Consider the following 23475-nt stretch of genomic DNA (forward strand, 5'->3'; position numbering starts at 1 on the left):
TGGGCAAACTCCAACCTCTGTATCTCCATGCCTGATGTCAAATTGCTCTTCAGATCTACAACTCCTTCCAGCTTTGTTGACTGCAACACACTTCTTCCTCTTGTGCTGATTCCACTTCCTGTTAGCATCTCTCCTCAGCAAATATCCCATGACTCTGGCATCTACAACATCCTTGGGTCTCCAAGGCAATCCAGGCTTTATTTTCACAGCTTCACACAATGGCCTCCCTAGGCATCCATACAGCAACACGCCTGGTACTTGCCTGGGCTTCATGTCTTTCCTTAATTGCAGAGGAAGATTTCTTAACCCCTGTCTTATATCTAAATGACTCGAAAGCCAGAGCCTGTGGCTGAAGCTGCTAAGTTTTGCTACTTGCTGGGACTGGAACATCGCTCCCTCTTTCAATTACATCTGTGTCAGCTTTCTGTTTTTGATGGTTTTCTTTACTGCCTAAGCTTGGCTGTCCTGAAACTTCCTTTGTAGACCAGTCTGGCCTTGAACTCAGAATCTACCAACCTTGCCTCATAAGTGCTGGAATTAAATGCATGTACTATCTTGCCCGGCCCTAAGCTTTTCTTTAATTCCTTTCACAAATTGGAAACTTAGAAGAATGGGGTCTTGCCCTGGAGTCCCCACTCCTTTTATATCATTAAAGAGCAGGCTTTTCTTTTAACTTTTTATCTACTTGAACAGTGGACTTAGCTCCATTACAATTGCTAGTGCTCCTTTCCTCCTCAAACTGTACATTTTGATTTTTCCTTGCTTAGATCGTTCCTATTCATTATAGATCTGCATAAGACTGGCCACACATAACCACACAACACTGCAAATACGAAAAGCTATTGTTCAGATCTGTTCTGCCAATGATGTTAATCCCAAACTCTTCCATTTAACCCCAGGCAGCTTTTTGGACAAGGGAAAAAGGCAGCCGCATTCTTTGCCAAAATATCACAAAACGGTCTCTAAGCCACATATTAATATTCCCCCCCTCTGAACCTTCTTGAGCTGGACTGCCACAATTCAAATGGCCCTCAGCACCACTGTCTTCCATGCTCCTACTAGGATGTCCCCTTAAGCCCCGATTAAAGCATTCAATTTTTTTCCTAATCCAAGTCCCAAAAGTCTACATTCCTCTGAACAGAAGCTTGGGTTGGTCCTATCACAATACCCTAGTCCCTGGTACCAACTTCTGTCTTAGTTAGGATTTCTATTGCTGTGAAAACACATCATGACTATGGCAACTCTTCTTTTTTCTACTCACTTTTCTTTTTTCTTTTTTAATGAATATTTTATTATAATGTATTCACATTACATCCAGATTGTTATCTCCTCCCTCTTATCTTCCCATGCTCACCCTTTCTCCCTCTTCTGCCTATTCCCCTCCCTTAGACCTTTGGTGGGGGGCACTACTATCCCGTTTCTCTGGCGACAGCCTATTAGGTCTCATCAGGATAGCCTGCATCCCCTTCCTCTGTGTGCCCACTAAGCCATCTTGCCAAGGGGTAGTGACCAAATCATGGGCACCACAGTGCATATCAAAGGTTAAGCAGCAGTCCCCCCACCACCACGTGGTGCAGTGGCGGTCCATCAGTTATGTCAGAACAGGGGTCTTAGTTCTCTGCATGCATTGTTCTTGGCTGGTGAATCAATTTGAGCAGACTCCCTTGTGTCCAGATCCACAGGCTGTGGAGCTCCTGCTCCCTTCTGGACCTTCCTTCACCCCACTCTTACCTACAGCTGTCAGCACTCCACCAGCTTCAAGTCCCAGTATCTGTCCCAATGCCTCCACTGGGTTGAGTCTCTCAGAGGACATTTATGTTGGGTTAATATCCACTTATAAGAGAGTATATACCATGCATGTCTTTCTGGGTCTGGGTTACCTCACTTAGGATGATCATTTCCAGTTCCATCCATTTGCTTGCAAATGTGAAGATTTCCTTGTTTTTAGTAGCTGAGTAGTATTCCGTTGTGTAAATGTAGCACAGTTTCTTTATCCATTCTTTGCTTGAGAGACATCTACATTGTTTCCAGATTCTAGCTGTTACAAATAAAGTTGCTATGAACATAGTTGAGCAAATGTCCTTATTGTATGGTGGAGCATCTTGAGGGTATATGCTCAGGAGTGATATAGCTGGGTCTTGAGATAGCACTATTTCAATTTTCAGAGAAAGAGCCAGATTGATTCCCAAAGTGGTTGTGCAAGTTTGCATTCCCATCAGCAATGGAAGAGTGTCCCCCTTTCTCCACATACTCAACAGCATGTGCTGTCACTTGTTTTAATATTTTCTTCGAGAGATATATCAAGTTCTTCTATTGTATCTTCAGCCCATGAGATTCTCTCCTCCATATGTTGAATTCTGTCTTAAACAGCTTTACTCATCCTTCACCTGTTTGATTTTGGTTTCCTGTTTCTCCTCAAAAGCCTCTGTTCATTTGTTTGTTCTTTTCCCGTAATTCTTTGATCTATTCTTTTCCTCTTTATAATTCTCAAATAACTGAATAAGCATAGCTTTCACACCATTTTCCTGAGATTCAGCTGCATCAGAATGTCTGTTGTTTTCTGAGAATTCTGGTGGAGCCATGCTGTTCTGGTTTTTGTTGGTTGTTTTCTTATCCTTTCCTTTTGCCTTCTGCTTTGGTGGCCTAGATTTTCTAAACTGGCAGTTGAGGGGACAAGTCCCTTTGGAAGGCAGCTGCTTTGTTTTCTGACTTGGCAGACACTGTCCTCCTGGAGCTAGGTTCCTCTAAGCTTTGCCACCTTGGATCTGGGATTCAGCTGGGTTTCTCTGACTACCTGGTCTCCTCAGAGGGACCAGCTGCAGAAGAGAACAGTGGCTTGGAGGTCAGAACGCTACATCGGTTCCCCAAAAGGCCTACACTCACTCCAGTACTTAGAAGAGTGCAGGGTGCTTGTAGCTGGTGATTCCTGACCCCAGGGGATGTCCCGCCATGATGGAGGTGAAGGAGTCGGTCTGATCTTCCCCAATTGTTCAGATTGAGGAGCCCCCAAGTCGGTGTTTTGGATCAGCAGCCCGTTCACTTACTGATTGCTGTTCCCTAGGGAGCCTGCACTCGCTCCAGTATTCAGAGGAGTGCAAGGTGCTTGACATTTGTGACTCCCGAACCTAGGAGACATCCAGTTGCAAGTGGGGGAGGGGGGGACTGTTTCTGATCCTCTCCAACTGTTCAATCTGAGAAGTCCCCAAGTCTGTGTTTTGGATCAATAGCCCTTTCACTCACTGGTTTGCTGGGCAGAGTCTCTGTTCTCCGGTGGGCCTGTACTCACTCTAGTATTCAGAGGAGTGCAGGGTGCTTGAAATTGTGACTTCCAAACTGGGTGTTGTCTGGCTGCAGTGGGTGTATGTGTGGTGCTGCTGGGCTGTTCCCTTCAGTCTGCTTCCCACCCTCTGCTCCTCTGCTCTCTACACATGGCACATACCGGATGCCGCCATCTTGGAATCACACATATGGCAACTCTTATAAAAGAAAACATTTAGTTGGGGCTGGCTTATAGCTCACAGGTTTAGTTAATTATTATCATTGTAGGAAGCATGGTGGCATGCAGCCAGACATAATGCTGGAGAGGTAGCTGAGGGTTCTACATCTGGATCCACAAGCAGCAAGCAGATAGAAACACTGGGCCTGCCTGGCTTGAGCTTCTCAAACCTCAAAGCCCACCCCTCAGTGACACATTTCCTCCAACATGGCCACACCTATTCCAACAAGGTTACACCTCCTAGTAGTGCTTTTCTCTGATGACAAAATATTCAAATCTGTGGACCTATGGGGCCGTTCTATTCAAGCCACCACACCTACCAAAAGTTCTTTGGATTTTTTCCCTGTCTCTTCCTCTAATAAGGGCAAAACTATCCCCAACTATTTTCATTATAATAGTGTAATAGTATCAAGAGTTTTGTTTTTTTGTATGTTAAAGATGCTACTTCACTCAAGTAGCATACTCCAAGTGTGTATGCTGTCATCACAGGGCTGTCTTATGTTTTCAAAAGCAGTTACAGTGACCTTCGAGAGGTGGGAAGGAGGGACTAGGAGTTAGACAGATTCCCTTGGTAGCTTGGTAAAGGGAGCAGCCATAAGTAGGTAATAAATACCATAAACTTCCAAGGTGGTTGGCTTCTTCCTCACCTCCTGACCTGAGACAAAGATCTGACAGTTTAAAACAATGGCATTGTGGGCTTTTTCTATGAAAAGAGCTACCTGCTGATGGAATGGCTTCATAAGTTCAAGGTCAGATCAGAACATACTTACATAACAGCTATGGGCCAATCAACCATCTTGTCTTTCTTCAATATGATCAACCCTAAATTAGGGGAGGAAGATCTTTCTAAAACTTAAAGAAAACCTAGCTTTCAAGGAGAGGCTGAGCTTTGGCTTTCCAAGTCTTCCCTCTGCTTTGTGAAGGGTCTTGCTCTCTGTTTCCTCAACCCGAGTAAGTCTTTGTTTACCAGTAACAAACCCTTGTTTACCGCTTTAAATGTGGTGGAACCTGGGAGAATGGAGGTGGACTAGAGTCTTATGCAATACCCAACTTTATTCGGAGCCTCAGACAATTTATACTCGTAAGGTTAAGAGGAGTCACATGAGTAAAGTGTACACTCATAAGGGCAAGCTACATGTGACAAAACATGGTTTTCTATAGAGGCATATAAGCAAATAACCATACCCACCTGTAATGAATAATCTGAAGGAAACTCAGTCCTAACCACTATATCTGGGAGGGTCACAAAAGCACAATCCAAGAACAATTCCATGTTTTTGAAGAAACAGAAGTCATAAGACTCTTGGTTTCTTGGAGTTTTCTCACAAGCATTCTAAAACCTTTTTATATGACCCCATTCTTGGACCATGTTCTGACACATCCTCACTTTTACAGTTTGAAAGGGAACTTTTTTGACAGTAGGGCAGCATTTGCCCCAGGTTATTTGAGCCATGTTGTTCCAAAACCAGATAGCACTTAAAACTACTGAGATTTTCTATGTTCTACTACCCAGATCTAAGATGCAATTTTGACATGGATTGAGTGACTGTGTCTTTGATGTCACTTTCCTAAATATCAGTGTCCAAAGTGTCAGGCAGGTCAGGGCAAGCATCTAATCTGCCTCTCTGCCTCTCCTGGTCCTTAATGAGTGTTATTGATGCTTCAGCTGTGCTCCCACCTCGATCACTATCTGTGGCTATCTCTTGAGGACAAGGGAATAGTCTTTTATAAACTTAGGAGCAAGACCTATGAGGCGAAACTCCACCTTGACAGAGCCCACCCTTTTGTGAGGAAATGGCTGTGAATCTATGAAATTATAAACCAAAAGTAAAAATGGGAATACATTTAGGCCCTTTGGCCATATATTTATGCCTTACTTTTCTTTACCCCCTCAAATATAATGTCCCTTCTTCTGGAAACCATGGGTGTATCCCCTGAACACAGTCTAAAAATGGAAGCTGTTGTGTTTTTACCTTATTTCCATGGTTCTTCAAAATCTTCTTCAAAGTACATATAACTGCCTAGCTCTAATTTTTGCTTGTCCCATGTTTTATACCTTATACATAAACATGCACTTCCTCTTACCTTTATTTTCACACTTATCATGGGAGCACTCTTTTACCTGACCAATAGGAGTTCCCAGTAGTCAGGTCCCCATTCAGGTGCCACTTTCTGAGATGTACATGGCTTTGGTATTGTCCTGACTGGGGCAACAGGAAATAAAGAAATAATATTATTCACATACAGAAAAGTTGAGATCAGGTGGGCCATGTGCTCCAATGGAAACTACCAGCACCACAGAAACTCAGTGTGTTTATTATATACAGCTGAATGAAGAAGAGAATGTGTGTGTGTGTGTGTGTGTGTGTGTGTGTGTGTGTGTGTGTGTGTGTATGAATGAGGAGGCATGTTTGTCTTAGACAGGGAGGTGGGTTAGCTAATCTTGGTAGGGGAGAAGTCTCAGGTTGCAGCCATACATGAGGAGAAGCTGGGGTTGATACTTTCTATATGTGGTATTAACATCTGTACATGAACCAAGGAAAGGCCTTGCCATTCCCCTGAGGAACACTTTGCCAGTCCCATGAGTCTGAGGCATTGGCGTCCTTAACATGGCCCTGCTTATGTCAACAATACACATTTACTCAGGACTTCATCTGCTCCCACAAGTGAAGGAATGCCTCAGTAACGGGATAGATGAATGACTTACTGTTAGGTCCTGCTGCAGAGTGTGGATGGCATGCCCTGCCCTCTACCTAGGGATGGGGCTTCCCCTCTCCCAGAGACTCACTGTATAAACCAGACATTTTGGTTCCATGGCCCTTTTGCCCCCTTTGCCCTTGCCCTTTTCCAACCTCCCTGCCCTCTCTCTTTCCCTTCTCCCCACCCCCAGCACATGCTCTCACATCCCCTCCCCATCCTGTGCTGTTTCCAATAAACTTGCATTTATGTGTAATAGCTTCACCGTCCCTAGCTCATTCTGATTATTTAATCAATCACTTATCATATGATACTGCCCCATTTTTCTTTAAGTAATCATATATGTATTACAGTACGAAAGATTATATAGAGAGACATTAAGAAGATAAGCAAACCGGCTGGCCCTAACATGTTTTGTGACTTTTTGAGGACCTGAGTTTCCATTTGCTATTGTTTCTATCTAACTGAAAAAAAGGTTAGCATTTTCTGCAATGTAGGTTTGCTCTTGGCAAAATTTCACAGTGTTAACAATAGCATTTTTTGAACAACACAGCCTAATTTGTTTCCAGCTATCTAATTTGGATTTACCTAACTACCTTTTCATAATTAAATTCAGGTTTAACATTTTTGGAAATATTTTACATAAATGGTGCTTCATCTTTCTCAATGAATGCAGTGAATATGCATGAAGAAGTTTGTGATACCAATTTTATGTGATATTGGTGACATTAAATTTTCGTCACCTGCCCCATTTTTAAAGAACATGTACTCAGCAATTTTCTATGTTCTCATCCTGCTCATTGGGCCATAGCTGGCTAAGTTTGTTTTTTTGTTTATTTGTTTGTTTTATTTTGTTTATTCAGAAGACCTGCTTAACTGTTTCAGGTACTGGGGTTTATGATTTGTGGTTTCAATCTTGCCTGTGTTTTACATCGAATTTTATTTCTTTCAGAATTCCTTTTCTGGCAATTCAGGACTAAGATCATTTTTCCATTCTTATTGACTCTAAGTAACTGACTCTTTCCCATCTGTTACATTTATTAAGATAGTCTTGTGGTGTTCTATGTACCACCTGGCATGTTTTGGCTGGCTGGCTGCTGCTGCTAGAACAGATAATGCCTCTCTCCCATTTAGTAAATATTCATATGTCCAAGAGCTTCTGTTTCTTCATTAGACAAGGAATGAAGAGAATTAATTGGGGACAGGGTTAAAAGGAGACAGAAGAAGATCTCTAAAGATAAGAAGGTAATAGGATGGTGCTGTCTACCCTTCCTCACCTCACCCACTGGTGCTGGATTTACTAAAGAGTGAGAGGTAGAGAAAGAGATTCTATAGGGATTATTTAACAAGGAGTCTGCGAAGCCTCATGAGCACAGGAGTTCTTGCAAGATCTTAAGAGTCTAGATGACACATTACTTGAAGACAGAAGAAACTCTCTCTTCCATTGCTTGAATTTTACCACCTAGTCCTCAACCTCAACACACACACACACACACACACACACACACACACACACACACACACACACACACGACACTCCAGCTGGGGCTGGTAGCATAAAAGGCAACATTTTGGCATGCCTAATGACAATCTCATGATAAGCCATTGTAGTAAGTGAGACAGCTCCAAATGCTATGCACTGTATGGTTTTAGACATGTGGATTCCAATATAAGAGGAAAAAGTGGGAACAGACATCGTATCTATAATGAAAAATTTATCTTTAAGCATGTGACTTATTCCTTTTAATACCTCAGAAGACGTTTGTGGTGAGAAACTGGAGTTCTCCTAGGACTTGGCAAAAAGCTACTGAGCCATAATGTCTACAATGCATTGCATGTAGATGAGTGTGCATGCTACAGGTTAGAGTGGGCTCCCTGGGTAATGGCTTTTCCTTAAGCAGAAAGGCATCTCCTGAGCTGTGTAACTTCTCACAGATTTTGATACACAGCAGGCACAAATAACTCTGCCCCTTCAGGGATTTGTGATAACATTCTTGTTAGGTTGAAAGCAGTTTCTTCTCTTTGGTTGTCACAACATTATGCTTCTTTTGTCTTTCTCTGTGTAATAGCCCTGGCGGTACTAGACTTACTTTGTAGACCAGGCTGGCCTCAAACTCACAGAGATCCATCTACCTCTGCCCCGCTGAGTGCTGGGAAAAGGTGTGCACCACCACCGCCCGGCCATTATGCTTCTAATACAGATTAATTGGATGGAATTGGAGAACAATTTGTCTGTTATCTGCCAGGTCTATGGGTTATAGGTAGACAAGCAAAGATGATTTTATTTCAAGAACTAGAGAGAGAATAAACATCATGTCCCTTCTGTAGACAAGCTAAGCATGATTTAATTAGTCTCTTGAAGGTCAGCTTGCACAGGGATAAAAACAATTGCAGATAATCTGAAAATGGTGGCTATTCTATGCAAGATGTGGTGGTACTCTCAGCTGCTTTAGAGGCTGAAGCAAATGAGTCTTATCTGGAGAACAAAGACAGTGAGTTTAAGCCTAGAATTGGGGACTTAGCAAGAGTCTGTAGCTGAATAAAAGTGTTTAAAGGCTGGGGAATATAGCTCAGTAGCAGAATCGCTGCCCAGAGCATGTGAATCCTGAGTTCAATATCCAGTATAATAAAAAAAATATCTACAAGAATGTCTCTCCTGAAAGAAGGAAGAAAGGTAAGCTTCCAACAGTCTGGTGTTGCCTGAGCTCAGGCCCATAGCTTATTGTGATGCATCTATCTGCCTTTGGGGAAAAGGTCCACAGTTTGTACCTTCTTTTTATCCAGTTTCCATCTATTAATGTATCACTATACAGGAAAGTGTTGAGACTCTCAAGACATGTTAACAATTAGGCTGAGCCATAAAAAGTTGTTCACTGAAGTCTAGCATAGTGGTACACAGCACCAGGGAAGCTAAGAGCAGATGATCACCAGCAGTTTGAGGATATCCTGGGATACAGTAAAACCCTGTCTCAAATGAAAAAGAAAGAAAATAAGTGGACGGTGGAGAAGAAAACATTAATTAAAGAAGGCAGCTTTTAATGATAATAAGTGTAATAATGAACAACTATATATAAGGTGAGCTAGAATAAAAACAATAGTATGCTATCATTTATTAAACACTTCTTCTGTTCTGGGTATTTTTCTAAACTCCCATTTGGTCTTTGCCGCAGGCCTTATGAATAGTAGACAAGTTTTTGCAGCTTCACAAAAGAATAAACTGTGAGACAGAAAAGCTAACACACACACAATTATATGGTACAAAGTCTGATTTCAGCCAGCAAGCATGGTTCCAATGCCCAAAATCTTAATTACTTCTACAAAATAACAGCTAATATGAATTTAACAGCCTACTGTTTCTACTCAAACCACCTGTTCACAGTTTGGGAGGAAAAATACCAAGAAACAGTATATAGAAAGAATTCTGAGCAAAGGGATCCAAGTGATCATCTAGTCTGATTGCCAGAACACCATGGTTACCGTGTTGCTATGATAAAATGCCCTTTATTTTTGCACTTCATCCATCAACACAGTAATTTCCTGATGGTGCTGTAGCTAGCAGGATTCTTTACTATAATCAAGAGGTAAGGCTACATGACATTCTCAGAAAAGGGTTTCAGAAAAAATTTGGTGAATAACTTATTGTTAATTTTGTTTATTGTGATGATGGCCTTATGGCTTCCTATATTTTAAAGTCTGTATCATGAGAAAAATACTAAAAGATCTGTGGGCTAAGGGACATGATGTTTAACTTTACAATACAACCAAATATGACAAACAGGAAGTAGGATAAGAATAACAACATATGCATACTGGATAATGAATGACCATTACACTGGTTTCTGTGTGTAAAATGAGGGGTTTTATTTTTGTGACACAGGGTCTCAAACAACCCAGACTATGTGGTATTGAATTTGTTATGTAGCCAAGACTGGCCTTAAACTGCTGATCCTATTGCCTCCTCCTCCTCCTAAATCCTGAGATTACAAGTATACACAATCAGCCTTCACTTACCAGGAAACTGGGACAGAAGGGAGGACATCCTACTGGGACTCTAGATGAGAGAAGCATGGGAGAATAGCAAAGTAGAAGGATCCAGAGGGTCCTAGAAACCTACAAGTAGAACATTATGATAGGCAGATTTGGGCCCAGGGGTTCTGCTCAAACTAAGGCACCAGCCAAGGACAATACAGGCGGTAAACTTTAAACCCCTACCCAGATCTAGCCAATGGTCAGAACATTCTCCACAGTTGAGTGGAGAGTGGGGTATAACTTTCTCACGTACTCTGGTGCCTCACATTTGACCATGTCCCCTGGAGGGGGAGACCTGGTGGCACTCAGAGGAAGGATAGCAGGTTACCAAGAAGAGACTTGATACCCTATGAGCATATACAGGGGGAGGTAACCCCCCTCAGGAACAGTCATAGGGGAGGGGAATAAGGGGAAAAGGGGAGGGAGGGAAGAATGGGAGGATACAAGGGATGGGATAACCATTGAGATGTAACAAGAATAAATTAATAATAATAAATTTAAAATTTAAAAAAACTGGAAAAAACAAACAAACAAACAAACAAACAAACAAAAACAAGTATACACAATCACATCAGGCTAAAAATGTTTTAAAATATGTCCAAGAAAATTATGTAAATCACGCCCTGCTCCCCCCTCCCTAAGCATAGTTAAAAATCTTGGACATGCCAACTGGTTGGTACACACCTATAGTGTAGGATCTCTGCACACACCAGGGCTGGCAGAGTAATAATCTGAGTGAGACAAGAAGGAAATCCAGTTCAGTATGACTCAGTAGCCAGTGCTGGTTCACACGTCTAGAGTATGACACTGGGCAGTTTATTTTAGGCATATTTAAGTACTGTACAACTTTGAAAAAGGGTTTCTTGGTAATAATTATCACAATAAATCTTAAGGTGTAACTACATCGAAACTCTTTTGCAAAGTACATATGACCTCTTCCGTAAGAATGGATTCTATACCTTAAAGACTTATGGGAGGATCTGATGTGGTCTAGATCATCATGGAGGTCACCAAGCTGCAAAGTACATGTGACATCTCCCTTAAAGATATCTTCTATTGACTGAGGAACACTGCTCAAGATTAAGGTCTACAGAATAAGAGTCTTGGATAAACTTAATAGTCCTGGGGGTTTGGGTGTGTCCTGTCCCTACAGATATCACAGCTCACTAAGCTATTAACTAATCCTTTCCCAGCTATGTGGGTAGAAAACAGATATACATCTCCTACATTGAGGAGATAATCCTGTGAGTTTAACATTGCTTGCTTTTGTAGTGCTTATCTGTGAGCAGAAGGACTTTGTATCCTCTGCACCATAATATTAGAACTCAAGAGATGGAGGAAGGAAGACCATAAGCGTAATGTCCACCTGAATTATATAGTGATTTCCAGGCCAGCCTGAGCTACATGGTGAGACTCTGACTCATAAACACAAAACCAAAGGAATCATGGGATTGATAAAATGGTGCAGTGGCACTTGCCATGCAAGCTGGATGGATGCCCTGATAGCTACCTCTAGAACCCATGGTGATATGAAAGAACCAACTCCCCAAAGTTGTCCCCTGTCTTCCACATGTGTGCCATGGTAGGTCTCATGTATACATTACACATACACAACAGCAACAGTAATAATAATAACAACAATAATTTACAAATCTTACACACCAAAGAAATGCAAGAAGCCTCTGAAAGATAAAGAAAAGATCACGAACAGAGACTAAACTTGAAACATAAGGATAAGCCAGTGCAGGTTCTTCAGTTTTACCTTTTGTCTCGTATATTCTAGATATGGAGCTGAAAAAGCCAACAATAAAAAGGGGGTAGACAAAAAATAAAAAGAACCAACAAAGGCTATGGGTGTAACCTATTGGTAAGCACCTTGGGTCAGCATGCTTAAAACCTTGGGCTCCAACCCCAAAACTATAAGAAACAACAGAGGTCCAACAAAAACCTACTCACTCTGCCAAAGACAATAAAGGAGAAACTGGGAAGGAGGAAAAACATTTATAAAAATAACTGCTTTATTTCATCCTAACTGCCACACAAAAATCTATTATCCTGCATTACTTCTGCCAGCAGAGGATAGATAAGAAGCCTAGAAGTTAATTCCGTCCAGGTTGTAAGAAGGCATCTAAAACATTCCCAGTAGGATGGTGTTAAGAAAGGAAAAGTAGGGCTCACGATGCCATGGAGTTCATGACCACCAAGGGGAGACCGCAGATTCAATTAAATTATAACTAAAAGATGTATTGATTACTACTAGCAGGACCACAATCTCTTAGCCAAACTTCTTGTTAGTCTTCTCCTGTGCCAAAGAATTCAAGGCTATTATTCCCCACTTTCTCTTCTATCAGGTTCAGTGTATCTGGTTTTATGTTGCGGTCTTTGATCCATTTGGACTTGAGTTTTGTGCAGGGTGGTAGATATGGATCTATTTGCATTCTTCTACATGCAGACATCCAGTTACACCAGCACCATTTATTGCAGATGCTTTCTTTTTTTTTTTTTTCCGGCTTCTGTATAAAAAAATCAGGTGTCCATGGGTATGTGAATTTTTGTCTGGGGCTTCAATGATTCCGCTGATCAGCATGTCTGTTTCTACGCCAATGCCATGCCATTTTTCACTACTATAGCTCTGTAGTACAACTTGAAATCAGGCATGATGAGAACTCTAGTAATTCTTTTACTGTTCAGGATTGTTTTTGCTTTCCTAGGAGTCTTAGTTAGGGTTTCTATTGCTGTGGAGAGAAACCATGACCATGGCAACTCTTAAAAGAAACGTTTAATTGGGGTTGACTCATTGTTCAGAAGTTGTGTCCATTATCCTCATAGTGAGAAGCAAGGCAGCAAGCAGGCAGACATGGTGCTGGAGAAGGAGCTGTGAGTTCTATAAATTGATTGGCAGGCAGCAGGAAGAGTGTGGCACTGGGCCTGGCTTGAGCTTCTAAAACCTCAAAGCCCACTCCCCAGCAACACAATTCCTCTGGCAAGGCAACATCTACACCAACGAAGCCAATAATAATGCCACTCCCTATGAGTCTATGGGGGCCATTTTCATTCACAGCAGTACACTGTTTTCCCCCCATATGAAGTTGAAAATAGTCCTTTCAAAGTCTGTAAGGAATTGTATTGAAATTTTGATGGGGATTGCACTGAATCTGTAAATTGTTTTGGTAGGATGGACATTTTTACTATGTTAATCCTACCAATCCATGAACATGGGAGATCTTTCCATCTTCTCATATCTTCTTCAATTTCTTTCTTCAAAGACTTTAAGTTCTTGTCATACAAGTCTTTCACTTGCTTTGTTAGAGATATACTAAGATAATTTATATTATTACTATCATTATTATTTTGGTTTTTTGAGACAGGGTTTCTTTGTGTAGCCTTGGCTGTCCTGGACTCGCTTTGTAGACCAGGCTGACTTCTAACTCACAGAGATCCGTCTGCCTCTGCCTCCCGAGTGCTGGGATTAAAGGTGTGTGCCACCACCATCTGGCCAATACTTGTGGCTATTGTGAAGGGTTTTGTTTTCCTAATTTCTCAGTCCATTTGTCATTTGTGCATAAGAGAGCTACTAATTATTTTTTAGTTAATCTTGTATCTAGAAACTTTGCTGAAAGTGTTTATCGGCTGTAGGAGCTCTCTAGTAGAATTTTGAGGTTGCTTATGTATATTACCATATCCTCTTCAAATAATGATACCTTGATTTCTTCATTTCCTTTTTTTTTCCGAGGGTAGTTCAAGACAAAGTTTCTCTGTGTTATAGCCCTGGCTGTCCTGGACTTACTCTGCAGACCAAGCTGGCCTTGAACTCACAGAAATCTGCCTGGCTCTGCCTCCCCATTGCTGAGATTAAAGGAGAGCGCCACCATGCTCAGCTCTTCATTTCCAACTTGTATCCCCATGATGTCCTTCAGTTGCCTTATTGCTTTAGCTAAAATTTTTGAGTACTGCATTGAATAGATTTGGAGAGAATGGAAAACTTTGTCTTGTTCCTAATTTTAGTGAAATTGCTTTGAGTTTCTCTCCATTGAATTTGATATTGACTATATTACCTTTATTGTATTTAGGTATGTCCCTTGTGTCCCTAATCTCTCCAGGACTTTCATCATGAAGGGGTGTTAGGTTTTATAAAAGGCCTTTTCTGGATCTAATGAGATGATCATGTGAGTTTTGCCTTTTAGTTTGTTTATATGGTGGGTTATATGGTTTTTGTATACTGAACAGTCCCTGCATTTCTGGCATGAAGCCTTCTTGATCATGATGGATGATCTTTTTGATGTATTCTTGGACTCAGGTTGGAAATACTTAATTTACAATTTTCTGCATCTATGTTCATAAGGTAAATTGGTCTGTAATTCTCTTTCTTTGATGTGTCTTTATGTGGTTTGGGTATCAGGTAATTGTGGCCTCATAAAAATAATTGGGCAATGTTCCTTCTATTTCTATTTTTGTAGAATAATTAGAAGGGTGCTCAGAAAAAGGAGCCACTTCAATTAACATCTGACCTTATATTATCAAGTCTCATCAGGACTGCGTGCACCAGGGGGAAGTGATCAATGCATGGGGACCAGAGTCCATGTCAGAAGTAGTCCCTATCCCCATATTATGGGACTCACAAGGAGACTGTGCTGCCTAGCCACTAAATTTGACCAGAGGGTCTAGATCTACATCATGCATGGTCCTTGGTTGGTGCATCAGTCTCTGTAGCACCTCCCTCCTCCACTCAGATTTGTTGACTTCATTGGTCTCCTTGTGGAGCTCCTGACCCCTCCAGGTCCTTCTATTCCCCAAATCTTCCATAAGACTCCCTGTGCTCCACCCTGAAGTTTTGACTGTGAGTCTCAGCATCTGCTTGGATCCCCCACTGGGTGGAGTCTTTCAGAGAATCTCTATGGTAGGCTCCCTTCCTGTTCCATCTCTTCAGTGGCTTCCTGTGTTTATTCTATTTGCCTTTCTGAATGAGAGTTAAGCATTATCCCTTGAGTCCTCCTTATTATTTAGCTTCTTTAGGTCTGTGTATTGTAGTGTGGTTATCCTGTGTTATGTGGCTAATATCTGCTTATAAGTGAGTATATTCTATACACATATCTTTCAGGGTCTGGGGTACCTCACCCAGGATGATCTTTTCTAGTTCCATCCATTTGCCTGCAAATTTCAAGACTTCCTTCTTTTTAATAGCTGAGTAGTACTCCACTGTGTAAATGTACCACAGTTTCTTTATCTGTTCTTTGGTTGAGGGACATCTAGGTTGTTTCCAGGTTCTGGCTATTATGAATAAAGCTGCTATGAACATAGTTGAGCAAATATCCTTTTCGTATGGTGGACAATTTTGTGGGTATATGCCCGTGAGTGGTAGAACTGGGTCTTAAGGTAGAACTATTCCCAATTTTCTGAGAAAGAGCCAGATTATTGATTATTGATTATTTCTTGCTGTGTAGTCCTCTTGAGGGTGATAATTTCTTTTTGTTCTAGAGCTTTCAGGTGTGCTGTTAAGTTGCTAGTATGGGATCTCTTTGTTTTATTATATATATATATATATATATATATATATATATATATATATATATATATATTTATGTAGGCACTTGGGGCTATGAAGTTGCCTCTTAGAACTGTTTTCATTGTAGCCCATAAGTATGATTATCCCATGTATTCATTTTCATTGAATTCTAAGAGTTCTTTAATATCTTTATTTTATCTTGACCCGTTTTTTACTTAGTTGTTCAGTTTTTATGAGTTTGTAAGCTTTCTGTTGTTGATGATATTCAGCTGTAAACCATAGTGGTCTGATAGGATGTAAAAAGTATTTTTATTTTCTGGTATCTGTTGAGACTTGTTTTGTGTCTGAATATGTGGTCAACTTTGGAGAAAGTTCCATGAGGTGCAGAAAGTTCCATGAGGTGCATAGAACGTATATTCTTCTGTATTTGGGTGAAATGTTGTGTAAATATCTGTTAGGTCCATTTGATTTATAACCTGTTTGCTCCAGTATTTTTGTTTTGTTTTGGGCTGGATGACAAGTCTATTGGTGAGAGCGGCCTATTGAATCTCTTGTTATCATTGTATGAGGACCAATATGTTATTTAAACTTCTGTGTTTGGAGTGATTATAGGTCCAGGTGCTGGTTTCTGTATTTGTCTTTGTTGGGTGGATGCTTTGTCCCTTAGATTCTGTTTCCTCTTTGGATTTTTGGAGAGTGTGATGGCTGTATATTGCCTGTTGTCTTGGTCTGCTCAGATGGTATGTTTTCAGGGAACTTGGGTTACCAAGGGGTGTCACCTGGAGTTAGGAGTGAGTCCTTGTCCTACTTAGCTAGTGTGTTTCCAGTGTATGTCTGCTGTTGCTGGGGGCTGGGGTAATGGTATGAGCTTGGAGAAGGAAGGCTAGGGAAGAAGATCTTTATGATCCACTGAGGATGGGGTCAGAGAGGAAAGGGAGAGCGCAGCAGTTTTCCGGCTACAGAGCTGGGGATGACTGGTCCTTCTCTTGATGACTCTCCAGCTCCAGTTGACCATCATCCACTGTCTCAACCAAGCTAAAGTTTTCTTAACTGGTGCAAGCCTCTTGTTAATAACAGATGATTCTTCAGTTCTAGTTGACCAGAACCACAAATTCTTTTTTTTTTTTTTTTATTTTTTTTTATTATTAATTTATTCTTGTTACATCTCAATGTTTATCCCATCCCTTGTATCCTCCCATTCCTCCCCCCCCCCCATTTTCCCATTTTCCCCTCCCCTATGACTGTTCCTGAGGGAGATTACGTCCCCCTGTATATTCTCATAGGGTATCAAGTCTCTTCTTGGCTACTTGATGTCCTTCCTCTGAGTGCCATCAGGTCTCCCCCTCCAGGGGACATGGTCAAATGTGAGGCACCAGAGTACGTGAGAAAGTCGTATCACACTCTCCACTCAACTGTGGAGAATATTCTGACCATTGGCTAGATCTGGGAAGGGGTTTAAAGTTTACCTCATGTATTGTCCTTGGCTGGTGCCTTAGTTTGAGCGGGACCCCTGGGCCCAAATCTGCCTATCATATTGCAGAACCACAAATTCTTAATTCCAAATATCCCCACATGGCCCTGATTGAGTCTTTGCTTCTCTCTAAAGCTTCACAAGCCAGGCCTCTATTCTCAGCACTTCTCTCAGTATTTATCTTCCAAGCTTCCATAGACTAGCCCTCTGAGCACTCAATATGTTTTCCAGTCCAAAGTTCAAATTCTACTACTTTTCTCTCAAAAACACACAGTTAGCTATGTCACAATACTCCACGACCTTGCACCAATTTGCAGCTTAGTTAGGGCTTTTTTTTTCTTATTTTCTTTCCCTTTTTCCTAGACAGGGCTCCGTTATATGGCTCTGGCTGTTATGTAAGTATGTAGACCAGTCTGGCCTCGAACTCATAAAGATCCACTTGTCTCTCTGCCATGCAAACTCTGGAGTTAAAGGTGTGTGCCACTACTCCTGGCCTTAGTTAGAGTTTTTTATTGTGATAAATCACCATGATCAAAAACAAATTAGGGTTGTTATGAAGAGACACCATGATCATGGCAAGTTTGTTTTGTTTCATTTTTGTTTGGTTTTGTTTTTGATTTTTTCGAGACAAGGTTTCTCTGTGTAGCCTTGCCTGTCTTGGACTCGCTTTGTAGAACAGGCTGGCCTCAAATCCACAGAGATCCGCCTGCCTCTGCTTCCCAAGTGCTGGGATTAAAGGCGTGTGCCACCAACACCTGGTGATCATGGCAACTCATATAAAAGAAAGCATCTAATTAGGGCTTGCTTACAATTTCAGAGCTTTAGTCCATTATCATAATGTGGGGGGCGGGGGAGAAGCATGGCAGCACATAAGTAGACATGGTGCTGAAAAGGTAATTTGAGAGTTCTGCATCTGTATCTACAGATAGAAGAGAGCCACTGGTCGTGGCTTGGGCTTTTGAAACCTAAAAGCCCACCTCCAGTGACACATTTTCTACAAGGCCACATCTCCTCCAGCAAAGCCACACTACCTAATCCTGTTAGAGTTCCACTCTCTAGTGACTAAACCTTCAGATTTGTGAGCCTATGGGGGCTGTTCTTATTCAAACCATCACAGGAAGTAAAGGGTTTACTTTGCATTCCCTTCTACATCCTGGGGCAGGAACTGATGCAGAGGCTATGGAGTAGTATTGCTTACTAGATGGTCCTTGCAGCATGCTCTGCCTGCTTTCTTATAGCACGCACAACCGACAACCCAGCAGTGGCACTGCCCACAGTGATCTGGGCTCTTCTACACTAATCATCAATCAAGAAAATGTGTCAAGCATGGTGGCGCATACCTTTAGTCCCAGCACTCGGGAGGCAGAGGCAGATGGATCCCTGTGAGTTCGAGGCCAGCCTGGTCTACAAAGTGAGTCCAGGACAGGCAAGATAGCATAGAGAAATCCTGTCTCAAAAAAACCAAAAACAAACAAACAAACAAACAAACAAAAAAAAAAAAAAAAAAAAAGAAGAAGAAGAAGAAAGAAAGAAAAGAAAGAAAGAAAGAAAATGCACCATAAGATTGCCCACAGGCCAATATGGTGGGGACATTTTCTGAATTGAGGTTCCTCTTCCACAGTGACTCTAGTTCATGTAAAGTTGACAAGAAACTAGACAGCACAGTTTTGGAATGTTGAAAGAGAAAAAGGTAATTCATTTATAAAGGCAGGCTTAATGAGACTAATACCTGATTATTCAAAAGAAATATTTAAAGGCAAAAAGGCCTGGAAAGATTTATTCCAAGCTCAAACACTACAACTGCAAACTTGGGCTGTTAAAACCAGCTAAACTGTTTATTAAGATTAAAGGAGCCAGGTGGTGGTGGCGGCGGCGGCGCACGCCTTTAATCCCAGCACTTGAGAGGCAGAGGCAGGTGAATTGCTGTGAGTTTGAGGCCAGCCTGGCCTATAAAGCAAGTCTAGGACAGTCAAGCCTACACCAAGAAACCCTATCTCAAAAAACAACAACAAAGATTAAAGGAGAAAGAAAGTATCTGCATAATAAAAACTTATGAAAAAATAGAATCACTAAGCCAGCTCTACAGAGGATACTGAAAAGAAGACATTGATCTGAAGAAAAGGATAAATATACCAAAGAGGCCATAAAGGATAAGTAGACAAAACCAGGACAATGAATCAGAAGAGGTTTAAGTAAAAACTACAAAATCAACAAAATGAATGGTGTAGCTATTCTAATATCAAACAAAATAGACTTTAAACTAAAAATAGAAAAGATAAAGATTACTTCATACTACCAATAGGATATTGCAATTCTCACCATATGCATACCATGGTAGTTTGAATGAGAATGTCCCCATACGATCATGTATTTGAACACTTGGTCCTCAGTGGATGGTGACTTTATTGGAGGAAGTATGGACTAGAGATGGGCTTTGAGAACTTAAAGATCTATGCCATTTCCAGTTTTTCTTTCTCTCCCTCTGCGTCATGTTTGCAGTCCAAGATGTGAGCTCTCATCTTGCTTCTCCAGCTGCCGTGCCTGCTCCAGCTGCTACCGTGTTCTTCTTGCCACCATGGGCCCTAACACTCTGCATCTATAAATAAACAAATAAACACTTCCTTCAATACATTTTTCTGGTCATGGTGTTTTACCACAGAAACAGAAAAGTAACAAATACATCAAATACAGGTGTACCCAATTTCATAAAACAAATATCAGAAGTGAAACCACAGATTCATCCCAACACAATGATAGTGGGTGACTTCAGTATACCTCTATCACCAATAGATCATCCAGACCAAAAAAAAAAACCCAAAGAGATAAACACTGGAATTAAATGACACTATAATAGGCATCTCCTATGCCAATCACATCCTAGGACACAACACAATCTCAACAAATATGGGAAAACTGGAATAATACCATGTATTCTATCACATCATAATATTCTAGCTAAAGCTTGGTAGCAACAGCAATAGAAACCACAGAAAGTCTAAAGACTTATGGTTAAACAACATATTATTGAATGTATGGGTTATTGAAGCCATCAAGAAAGAAATAAAAAATTCTTAGAACTGAATGAAAATAAAAACACAATATACTAAAATCTACATAGGATACAATAAAAGCATTCCTAAAAGGAAAATTATAGCACTAAGCACTTACATTACAATTTTTTCTAGGCAATGGTTGTGCACACCTTTAATCCCAGCACTCAAGGCAAGCAGATCTCTGAGTTCGAGACCAGCCTGGTCTACAGAGAGAGTTCCAGGCCATCCAGGGCTACACAGAGAAACCCTGTCTTGAAAAAAACATTAAGAGATGACAAATAAATCAGTGATGCACCTTAAGGCCTGGCTGGGGGGGGGGGTAGGAAATGAGAACAAACCAAACCCCTGAAAGAGTAGGTATGAAGAAATAGTAAAGAAATTAATGAAAAAAAATTACAAAGACTTAAAAAGAACTGTTTCTTTGAAAAGATAAACAAAACTGACAAACCCTTAGCCAGATTAAGCAAAAAGAGAGAGAAGAGTGAAGTTCATAAAACTAGAGTTGAAAGAGAGACAAGAGAGCCCTGGCTTGTGGTCACATATCCAGGGCTGGGTGGGTAACACTATGATGAGCAAGTCTGTGGTGGAGAAATGAGAGAGAGAGAAGGGAGCACAGTTTATGTGATGTGGTGAGAGGCAGAACTGGGCGAGGAATAGCCTGATGAGAGCACCCTGCACTGCCACCTGAGGCCACATGATGTCTGGGCTCACCCTGCCACCAAGAGCCATGTCTGGGTCCAAGGTCCTGTTGCAGTTGGGGTCTGTGTTGATGTCCGTGTTCTGTATCTCCACCAAAACACATGTGGATGCCTGGGGTCTGGGCTGCTGCCTGAAGCCATGTTGATGTCTGAGGGCAGTGCTGAACCAGCCCCGCTCTCGTTGGTATTGGCAGAATTGGCCCTGGCCCTTACCAACTGCCATGCAGGGTGGCCCTGGTATGATGTTGGGGCAGGAGAGCTGGTCCCACCCCTCACAAGCTGCATGAGTGGCTTGGGAGAGCTGGGCTCAGGAGAGCTGGTGAAGCTGTAATTGCAGGGTCTCAATGAATTGGAGAGCATGCAGGACAACAGAAAGGAGTCTCAGTGAGTGCCCAGTATAGATATTGTCGCAGAAGCCAGAGGCCTTGTATCGGACCAAGGAGTCATTGCAATGAACATTTGCAAGCAAAGCTGTTTGAGCAAAAGGCAGTATACTGTATGACACACTGCAGGTCCCAATGCCACTCTGAGAAACAAATGTTTGATGGAGAGGCAGGAAAGATGGAGAAGTGAAGTGGCACATACATGAGGGAACTGAAGACAAGGCAGCTGTACTTACCGGTGTGGTGAGATGTTTGTTTTTCTTATTTACTTTTGGGGGTGGGGAGATTATAAGGGTGAAGGGTAGACATGAAAGGACTAGAGCATGAATGGAATCAGAGTATGTGATGTGCAATTCCCAAAGTATTAATAAAAAATTATAAAAATAGAGACATTAAAACAGACACCAATTCCAAAAATCATGAGGACATGAATTAGAAACATACAGTTTGCTAAACTGGAAAAATTAGAATAAATAGATGGTTTTGTAGCTATATATGCTATACCAAAATTAAACCAACATGAAATAAGTTAAACAGATTAATAATTAGCGATGAAATTAAAGACGTAATTTAAAAAAATCTCCCACCTAAAAATAACCCAGGACTAATTGGATTCACTGCAGAATTCTATCAGGTCTTCAAAGAAGTTACATTTCTTGTTTGAGTAAATGTCAATTCTATTCAAATTATTCTATAAAATTGAAAATGCAGGAAAACCTTCAAACTTTTTTATGAAGTCAGTAGTATCCTCTATTCTGGTTAGCCTCTGACAACTTGATACAAACTTAGATAATCCTTGAAAAGGGGATCTCAGTTGAGAAATTGCTTCATAAGATTGGCCTGTAGTTGTCTGTGAGACATTTTCTTGAATTCTAATTGATAAGAAAGGTAACTGAGCAAGTTAGTGGGCACAAGCCTGTAAGCAGCATTCTTCTGTCGTCTCTGCTGTTGTTCCTGTTTCTAGGTTCCTATGTCAAGTTCCTGCTTTGACTTCCCTGTAAGTTGAAAAAACACCCTCTCCTCCTCAAGTTGCTTTTGGTAATGGTATTTATCACAACAAAACAAACTGAAACACCCTGATACCCAAACCAGATAAGGATGTTACAAGAAGAGAAAATTACAATTTTATCTCTCTTATAAACACAAATACAAAAATCCTCAATAAAACAAAAACTGAATTCAATATCACATCAAAAAGATCATATCTCATGGCCAAATTGGCTTTATTCCAACAAGCTCATCACATTCATGTATTAAAAGACAGGAGTCACACTAACAATCACTATAGATATGAGAAAGGCCTTTGATACAATTGAACATCCCTGCATTATAAAAGTCATGGAAATGCTAATGATGGAAGGAGCATACCTCAGTGTAATAAAGCCTATATAAGAAAAACCTCTAGTCAACATCATACTAATTGAAGAGGAGCTCAAAGTATCCCTGCTGCAATCAGGAACAAGAGAAAGGACTCTATTGTCTCTACTTTCATTCATCACATTGCTTGAAGTCTTAGCTACAGCAATACAAGAGAAAACAAAAAGGTAATAGATACAAACAGGAAAAGCAGTCAAAGCACCCCTTTTTGTAAATGATCTGATCATATGCATAAGACTCTAAAGATTGCACCAAAAAATATTAGAAATAATAAATCCAGTCAGCAAAATGGCAGAATCCAAAACCATCATATGAAAATCAGAGCTTTCCTATATACCAATGATAGAAAAAGAAATCTTGGGAACAGTCCCATTCACAAGAGCCACAAAACAATAAGAATAAACCTAACCTAGGAAACAGAAAACCTGTACAGCAAAAACTTTAATACACTGAAGAAAGAAATTAAGAAAGACATCAGAAGATGGAAAGACCTCCCATGCACATGGATTAGAAGAGTTAATATTGTGCAACTACCATCCTATCAAAAGCAATCTACAGATTCAGTGCAATCACAATCAAAACTCCCAGTCATTCCTTCACAGGCATAGAGAAATCAATCCAAAACTCTATATGGATGCACAAGACACTGAAGATAGCCAAAACAATCTCAAATAAAAAGAAAACAATAGTAAGTATTACTATACCTGATTTTAAATTCTAGTGGAGAGAACTATAGTAATAATAACAGCATAGCACTAGCACAAATAC

General features: G+C 40.9%; 1 pseudogene; it reads right to left on the minus strand.

Moving 5' to 3' along the window:
* Positions 1–21170, minus strand: part of LOC127185284 (28S ribosomal protein S2, mitochondrial-like) — a 57077-nt pseudogene extending 35907 nt beyond the window's left edge.
* Between the last annotated feature and the right edge of the window lie 2305 nt (positions 21171–23475).

The sequence above is a fragment of the Acomys russatus genome, chromosome X (genome assembly GCF_903995435.1).
Source record: "Acomys russatus chromosome X, mAcoRus1.1, whole genome shotgun sequence".
In the NCBI taxonomy this organism is placed as follows: domain Eukaryota; kingdom Metazoa; phylum Chordata; class Mammalia; order Rodentia; family Muridae; genus Acomys; species Acomys russatus.